Here is an 8,383-nt window from a genome sequence, read left to right on the forward strand (position 1 = left end):
TATTTTAAACCAGCCACTCTGATCAAGAATTCCATTTGTATAGTGAAAAAAAAGCATGACTGCGTGGGAAAAGCAGTGGTTTTCTCTCTTTATGCTGAGACCACAAAACACCACCATTTAACTGGAGTCAATAAAAAAGCAAAGTTAAACATGTAAAAATGATGCCAGTGTCACGATGCCCACTGGATCCCAAGTTCCGGGGAAAATAAGGATTGTGCCTTTTTCAGGTAAGAAAAACCACACGGGAGAAGAGAGTCCAGACTTTTTAGAAAAACACAATCCCATGTCTGAGTCACGGCTGGGCATCTCCCAGACAAGTCACTCAACCTCTCTGACCTGTAGCTTCTCCACTGGCAAAAGCAGCTGGAACTCACATGCCTCAGGTGTTGCCGTAACCTTACAAGAGACCGTTGAGAAATGGGGCTGCGAGGATGCCTGGCCCCTCTCCTGTGCCCATTATATAAATTCCTGCAGGATTGGCAGGGTCCATTCCTGTCTGTCCTGTTCCCGGCTAGCTGCACACTGACAAGCCAGAGTCTGTGGACACCTCCTATCACAGGCTAACCGCAGAATTACAGCCACAACGGAAACCTAGGACGGCCAGGCCAAGGACACCACAAGCACCCCATGTGGTACAGCCTGGGAGTAGGAGGGAGGTGGAGGAGGGAGCAGGGTCCAAACCCTGAGAACAAGTATCTGCAAGTTACAGCCCACTGTAACTTGTCCCAGGGCCAAGGCCAGGACTGGGGAGTGGGTCCATTTTACAGGTGGACAAGGTGAGGCCCAAAGAACCAGACAGCTGTTTCTGAAGGAGCCTAGAAAAGCAACTACCCAGGCATTCTCCTGAGGTCATGACCCAAGGAAGGCCAAGATCAGCCTCATCCACAGGTGCTCAGTTGGACCGAACACATGAGTTTGAGTGTCCTGAAGGAGACGTGCACTCCGCAACTCACTACTGTCTCTGGACTGCTAGAGACTCACTGATCTGCCCCCATCAGCGTCTGTATGTGTGCCACCCCTCAACAAACAGGATCTCGTGGGATTTTCACCATCAGCCTGGGATATGGTTACCCAGCTTGATTGGATTGGCAACAAAGGACAAGACAGGCTGGGAGCGTGACAAGATCAGACAGTGAGGTGTTGGCAGTGCGGGTCCTTCCAAACTGGACCAGCAACTGGATTGGGAATCACATTAGTGCGGTGGGGAGTTTCCTTAGGGGAAGAGAGGAGGGCGATGGGATCTGGCAGCAGACTCCCTGGGTTCAAATCCTAACTGTATCAACACCCCACCCAACACCAGGGCCCACCCCCCCAAGCCCTGGCCTGGGATGACTGTCCCTTTAAGGCTCTGGTAGGCGGGCCCAGCTGTTTCCATGGAGCTTGCTGAGCTGTTTCTCAGTCTTCCAAATTCCAGGCCCAAACAGGAAGTGAGTCACCCCAGAAGAATGCAGGGCTCCCAGCCTTAGGGAGCCACTCAAGGGCGACCACAGGTCCCCCAGTGGGGGTCGGGCCTTTGTGGGGTGCTTTGCTGGGCAGGAAGTGGGACAAGATTTCAGCATCTGCTTGCATCGCAGGCTGGTGTGCAAGCCTTCTGGTGTGACAGAAGGTCTCAAACTCAGTCCAAGTTCATCTGAGTTGACCAGGGTCAGGCAGGTCCCACAGGCATCTCTTTCCGTCACTGGCCAGACCCCCAACACCAAGGGTTGTGGAACCCATACCAAGACCATGCTAAATGATTTACAGACGCTCACACCACTGCAAGGCAATCTGTCGTTCCAAATTCACAGAAGAGAGAACTGAGGCTCCGCGTAAGGGAACCTGCCCCAAGTCCTACCATCCCACACTCCCCAGTCCTTGTGAATTTGAACCCAAGCACGCTGGTGCCTTCTACAGGACAGAGCCAGACAGATCTGGATTAGGATCCTGGCTTGGCCACTCCCTGACCCTTTCCGTGGAGATGCCCCATCCTTCCAACCACTACCATGAGCACACAGCCTCCAGGGAAGGCAGACGCCAAACAGAAGCAGACCAGTAAATAAAATCCCCAAGACATAATGAGAAACAATGAGCAGAGAGAACAATACAGGAGTGGAGGGTCAGAAAGGCTCTCCCAGAAGGGGACGTGGAAAATGAACCAAAAATAAGGGGACAGCCTTTTCAAAAAGTGGGCAGAAGGGCAGCTCAGGGGCCGACATAAATCCAAGAACTGCGTGTGATAGAGCCCCTGAATCGAGTAAATGTTAAAAGGAGGAAGAGGCCTAGGCCTCTGTGGGAGAAGGTTCCAGTGGGGTGGACACTGGACCCTGCCAGGTCACGCCCAGGACGGGAAATCCTCGCTGCTGGCACCGAGAACGCCCGCGGGGTTGCCAGCGCCTGTGGCCCAGCTCAGTCCTTCCTCCCTGGCCTCAGAAAGGGCCAGTCAGCTCTGTGCTGGGGGCCTGGAAACAGCTGACCCCCGCCCCCTGCTTCTGCCTTCATGGGGCCTCCCCGCCTGCTGGGCTGGGAGCCGTGCAGGATTGCAATCACTGGGCCGGTGACCCCACTGGCCAGTTATCCATGCTGGGGACATCTGTCGGCGCTCTGGCTTCCGCTGCTGGAGTGACGCCCACGCGGTGGACAGAGGGAGGCAGGCCCGCCAGGGAGCTGACTTGACATGAGATTTCTTTGGGCTGTCAGGTCCCAGGCAGCTCTGCGGGAGCCCACCGGCTCCTGTGTTAAGGTCGAGGTCAAGGCCGTGCACCATGGGGAACAGACAGTTCCTGCCCTTTGAGGTGGGTCCAGACTGAACCCAGGAGCGTCACCTAAACCGTTCCTGGTGACACTCCCACCTAAACTGTCCGCTGACCTCAGCGCACCCCACTCCTCCCCCAGAGCGCTTTCCCCTCGCTGGAGGCAGCTTCCAACCCACCACTTACCAGCCTCGAGAGATCACTTCAACTCCCCCATGGAGAAACAGAGAACACGCCATCTCATGGCCATGGTGCCAGGGACCCTCCCATTTTAGGCATTACCTTGGTTCATCCTCACAACCCTCTTTACAGATGGGGAAACCGAGGCAGGTTGGCTCAAGGACTTGCCAAGATGGGTGACACCGTAATCACGAGGCTCCAGGCCCCGCATGGCGCAGGGGCCATAAAGCCAGCCACTGAAGCCTCAGCTCCTCACCTGGTAAATGCAGAGAAGGGTGGATGTTCTAGCAACAATCAGGGCACAAGTGCACATTTGCCCAGCTGGTAAGGGCAACCCAAGTGCGGTCTGCAGAGTATCGGACCCCTTCCATGTACTATTCTTCAGATATACACATATGCGGGCACACACACAGCCTTGTACTGAGTGCCTCCGGACCAGGCAGGGGGACCTGGGGTGTGGTGGGTGTGCCCCACCCTGCGATCCTGGGACAGGGACTGGTCCTTGTGACAGGTCCCTGGGAGAGGGTTCCAGGTGGAGACGGTGCAACAGCCCAGCCTCCCGCTCAGCTGCAGGCTACAGGACTCCAGGCCCAGCTGCACACGCGGGCACCCAGGCGGCCGCTCAGGAGAGGAAGACTCCTTACTTGGGACCTTCCTGTCCGATCTCCCCCCAAATGCACCTATTATCAATGTCATCTATAAAATGTAAACAAAGGTAACCAGGTGGCAAGACTTAGGATCCATTTTTGTTTTATTCTTTTACAGATACGCTGTTCTCACCCCAGACCTTTGCGTTCCGTGTATGTGGGTAGAGAGCCTAGGAATCGATGTTAAACCCCTACCAAGGTGACATGTTCCCAAGCAGATGCAGGAGAGTCGTCTTGGGGGCACACCTGTTGGGTCACTCCTGGTGAGCTGTGATTCACCACCCCCGAAGGCTTGTGGGTGCAAACTTCCTCCTGCCAAGCCCAGGAAAGCACCCTGCCCTAGAGGAACGCACTGGTCAAGTCCAGATTTCCTCCAAGCCTGAGGGACTGAAGGTGGATGGGCAGGCAGCCCGAGGGGAGGGCCAGAGTTCTCTGACAGCACCGGCTGCCCTCAGCCTCAGGGACGGTAGAGTCCGATGCCACTGGCCACCTGCCCAGGAAACAATCTGGAAAGGGCCAAAGCAATGTTCCCTTATACATTTCCTGCAGGATGCACCTAGGCCCTCATACAGTGCTCCTCAGCTGGAGGAGTCTGGAAACTGCTGGTGCCTGCACCCCACCCCACAGAGAACCATCTAGTTTCCCTTGGGTACAGCCTGAGCACGGCTGACTCTGGATGTGCAGGCAGCCTGCGAACCATGCAATCTGAGGAAGAGAGGATATGGGGGATACTGAGGCTGCAGGCTACTGTAGAACCCCAGGGAGATCCCTCTTAAGACCCTGATGAGGGATTTTTGTCCAAGCACACAGAGGACGGTGACCGCACTTAGTGGCTAACAGGTGTGTGCTCACCATGTACCAGCTGCCACGGCAGGCACCTTCCTCCCCTGCAAGACCCATGGCAGAGCCGTCTCCACCTCACTGACCCCGAGGTCCAGCTCTTAACTGCCACACACCCTGCTTCTGGACACACTATGAAAGCCCAAGAGGAAAAATTAGGGACTTTTCATGAAAACCCAGAAAATTTCAGGCTGCCTTTTACCTACTCGCTCGTTCAAGAACTGTCCGGGTCAGAAAGGTGCCCAGCCACAGATGCCCAGAGAGCCTGGGTTTCCGATCTGGTGGTGAAATCGCTGTAGTAGGACCACAAGCAGCAATCTGTCTAGTGAGACAGCAAGAAGCTGTGGAGGGGCGTGCACAGACAGAGAGAGAGAGGATCTGCTCAGCTCTCTCAATACGGTGCGTACGCGTCTGTCTCTGTGTTTCTTACTGTGGATCGCAGTCCAGCACGTCTGACAAACACTGCGATGGGCAAGAGACAAGCCTCAATATAACAAATACAAGTGCAAGCAAACAGTGCCATGTGCTTAGGTTAACCCAAGCCTCGAAGAGCAAATCAGAACTTCCTGGTAGTTAGCAATTCCTAGATACACCTTGAAACCATCCCTGCCACCGTGGTTACAAGACTGGCTTTGGCGGAAAAGATGAGGGAAGCCATCAGCCTCCTCCCATGGCACTCAGGGGCCACTGGTTGGTGTTGCCCCCCCCCCCCCGAGGTATCTCAGCCCTGGCAGCACCACCCCTAAGGAATATCAACGGTCTGAGACTCTTCCCTCAAATCTCAAAGTTACCGTGGCACATACCTTGGTGGGTTTCTGGAGGACATCGGATGAGGAGTCCACTGGCCCAGGTGGCCGAAAGCAGCCCGGAGAACTGGTGGTGGCAGGCTGCCCCGAGTACCCGAGCCTTCTTTCTCATCAGGCTGCAAGACTGTTCTCAGCCTGCTGAGCCTGCCCATTGCTGAATCCAGCCTAAGTCTCCTGAGCTCCCAGAGGCAGGTCTGTAAGCCATCGGGAGCCCTAAACACTTCTGCAGCTCAGAGCGGCATAACCCCAACCTAAAACGAAGGAAAGCCACAGCCCTCACTGACGGGTACACTTGTGCTGTGACAGAAGTCTGCACCAAAAGCCTTTGTAACACACAGCAACCCCCTCAACCTGGGTTCAAAAGGTGTGTGGCCCCCCCCACCTGAGGATGAAGAACCAGTAAAGCGAGGCCTTCCTGTACTCGCTGGTCTGTGGCAGCTCCCAGGGAAGGCAGTCTGTCTGTCTGAAGATAGGGTCACACTCACATGTGGACAACTTCTGCCCTGGAAACTAACCACCTAACAGCACAAAAGCTTCACCGTGTTGTTTAATACCTATCCCTCCGGTTTTAAACTGCACCGGAACACGGTGAAATCAGTCCACCTCCGAGACTGAAGATTCTACGTTCATCTCCTGTAGTGACTTAACGTCCCCCCAAGTGTATTACCCAACGCTAATCCTAAATACCCACCAATCAACCTGCCTAGTTTTTAATGGCTGCATACATCAAAGACAAATATCAGGAAGGTTACTCTCCAAAACTATTCAGTTTTTACCCTTGGGAGGGACAAATTATAAGGGGCCTTATGTTAATGTCTAACATTTTAATTCTCTTTACAAATATGCATGTGTCAGTTTTGCTTAATGTGCCGTTGCAAAAATTACCAGCCACATCCCAGGGCGCTCAAGGGCTCCCCTGACGGGGAGGCAGGTTATAGGTGCAGAGACGTAAATGCACCCAGGGAATAGGGGTCATTGAGCTTCACATCATTTTTTTTCTTCCATTATGCCTATTTCACAGATGATGAAACCAGCCCAAGGAGGCAAACTTACCCAGGTTCTCATACCCAGTTAAATGGTGAAGTCAGCATTCAAATCCACAGGATTTCAAGCAAAGATTCTTCCTTCATACAAGGGGGTAAAAAAGCAAATGAAAATGGTAAGATCACCTCTGCCTGCAAATGGTACAGAAACCCGACACTGGCTCAGAGGTAGGGAGAACCATGTGGATGCTTTCATTAACCGGTACTTTGCAGAAGGTCCCTTGCTAGGACCCATTAATGTTTTAAATATGAATTCCTTTGAACTATTTTTACCTGCAGATACTGATCCTACAGAAACTTAAAGAAACTACAATGGTCACTACTGCACTACCGCTAATTATGAGAAGCTAAAGGCCCATTCATACAAGGGCGTACCATTCGGTCATAAAATCATCAGCATATATATTCTGATGCAGAAAAGATCTGTGCGTACACACTGTAAGCAGCTGTGTGGCTGGACTTTGGGGAGTTTCAAGTGTTTCCTCACAGCATTAATGCCATACAAATGCCAACAGAGAGGTCCTCCGAAATGCAGAACAGCATCAGTGAGACTTCCCCGTTTTCCCAAGGACCCCCCAATCCGTGGTGGACCCTCCAAACCTGTTGGGTGTCCTACCTAGGCTGCCGTCTGCTGACCTCCACAGAGAACGCACAGGTGTGTAGCAGGAAGTTAAACCCTGGATCTCGGCACGTCACACGCCATCAGTGCAACACAGCGATGGGACGGCCAGCCTGGGGTGTGGGCGTGCTGCTCTCTCTCAGATGTCCCACGTCACACCCCGCAGAAACACTGCGGCGAGGAGTCTGCAAGCTGGCCGTGGTGAGGTCAGGTCATGTGAACAGAGTGGTAACAGCTTTCAGGGAGGGGGAGTAGATACTACGGACATGTGGTCACGACAACTGCCTTTAACTAAATTAAACGGATGAACCTTCAGTTTCTTGTCACGTTAGAAGGAACGACGGCGTCTCTGGCAGAAACTTTCAAGTCACTCCCGCCCCCAACACACACCCCGAGAATCTGGAATATATCTTGGATGATCCCCCACGCTGTACACAGACACTGGGTAATCCATCTCATGGAGCAGCCAGCTCTAACCAACAGAATGGAATCAAAGGCAAGGAGGTAAATATACTAACACAGCCACCATACCCCTCAAACAATCATGCCAAAAATTGTGATTCGTCCACAATACTCTTCTAAAAGTTAACTCTGCGGCCTGTGTTCCCAACTAGGTCCCCAGCTCCCTCCACTTCCAAATCATCCCTTGGCGTCTTGCACCTTCACAGGAAGAAGCCAGCCCCGCTTTCATGGCTGGAGGGAACCCCTACGGCCCAAAGACACAGTTAAGAAAGTTCAGTGTGTTCCAACAGTCCCTGGGGTGGGGGTGGGGGTGGGGGTGGATTAAGAAGGCTGGTTCTCTTCTAAAAGCCTGAACTTGATTACATCAAAAAAGTTAATTCAGATGTGATGACCAAAACAAAACTGCAGACAAGCCCCATAGTTTTTCGGTTTTTTAAATTATTTATTCATTGCATGATTTAAGGTGTGCACCACTACTCCATTTGGGTAAACCACATTGAAGAATTTGACTGTGGGTCTTTAGATTCAGCCAAATGCTTTCCATTAATTCTGCTCTATAAAATACTAAACATTATAATTAAGTTTTTAATGCTTCAGCCATGCTCAGAACACTGCAGTGTAAGGATGAACTCAACCCACTCATGCCAAGTTAGGGTGACGGGAACAGATCTAATGAGTCATGATGTCTAAACGAATCCGAGAATCTAGCTTAAAAGATAAAGGGAGGTTCTGTTCCCCCAAAGTAAACTGTTAAGTTTTAAAATTCAGCCTACACTGTTCTCAAGAGACTGGGGGGGGGGGGGGGAAATCAATGTTATTTTAAAAAGTACCACACAATATGCAATCTTCCATGATTTGTTTGCATCTAAAATGGCACAATCAAAGTCTTCAAAAATCTAGCAGTCAGAACTAAGTCTTCCTATGAGAAGAAATCATGTCCCTTTCTACTCCTAGATCTTAGGGTTATTTTGTGCTCAGGGGGCGCGGAAGAGAGCCATGAGACAGAACAGGCGGAGGGGTTACGAGGAGTTGACAAACAGCATTTGAGATTAAATGC

The sequence above is a fragment of the Ursus americanus genome, chromosome 2 (genome assembly GCF_024610735.1).
Source record: "Ursus americanus isolate L20-20 chromosome 2, mUrsAme1.1.p, whole genome shotgun sequence".
NCBI classification, from domain to species: domain Eukaryota; kingdom Metazoa; phylum Chordata; class Mammalia; order Carnivora; family Ursidae; genus Ursus; species Ursus americanus.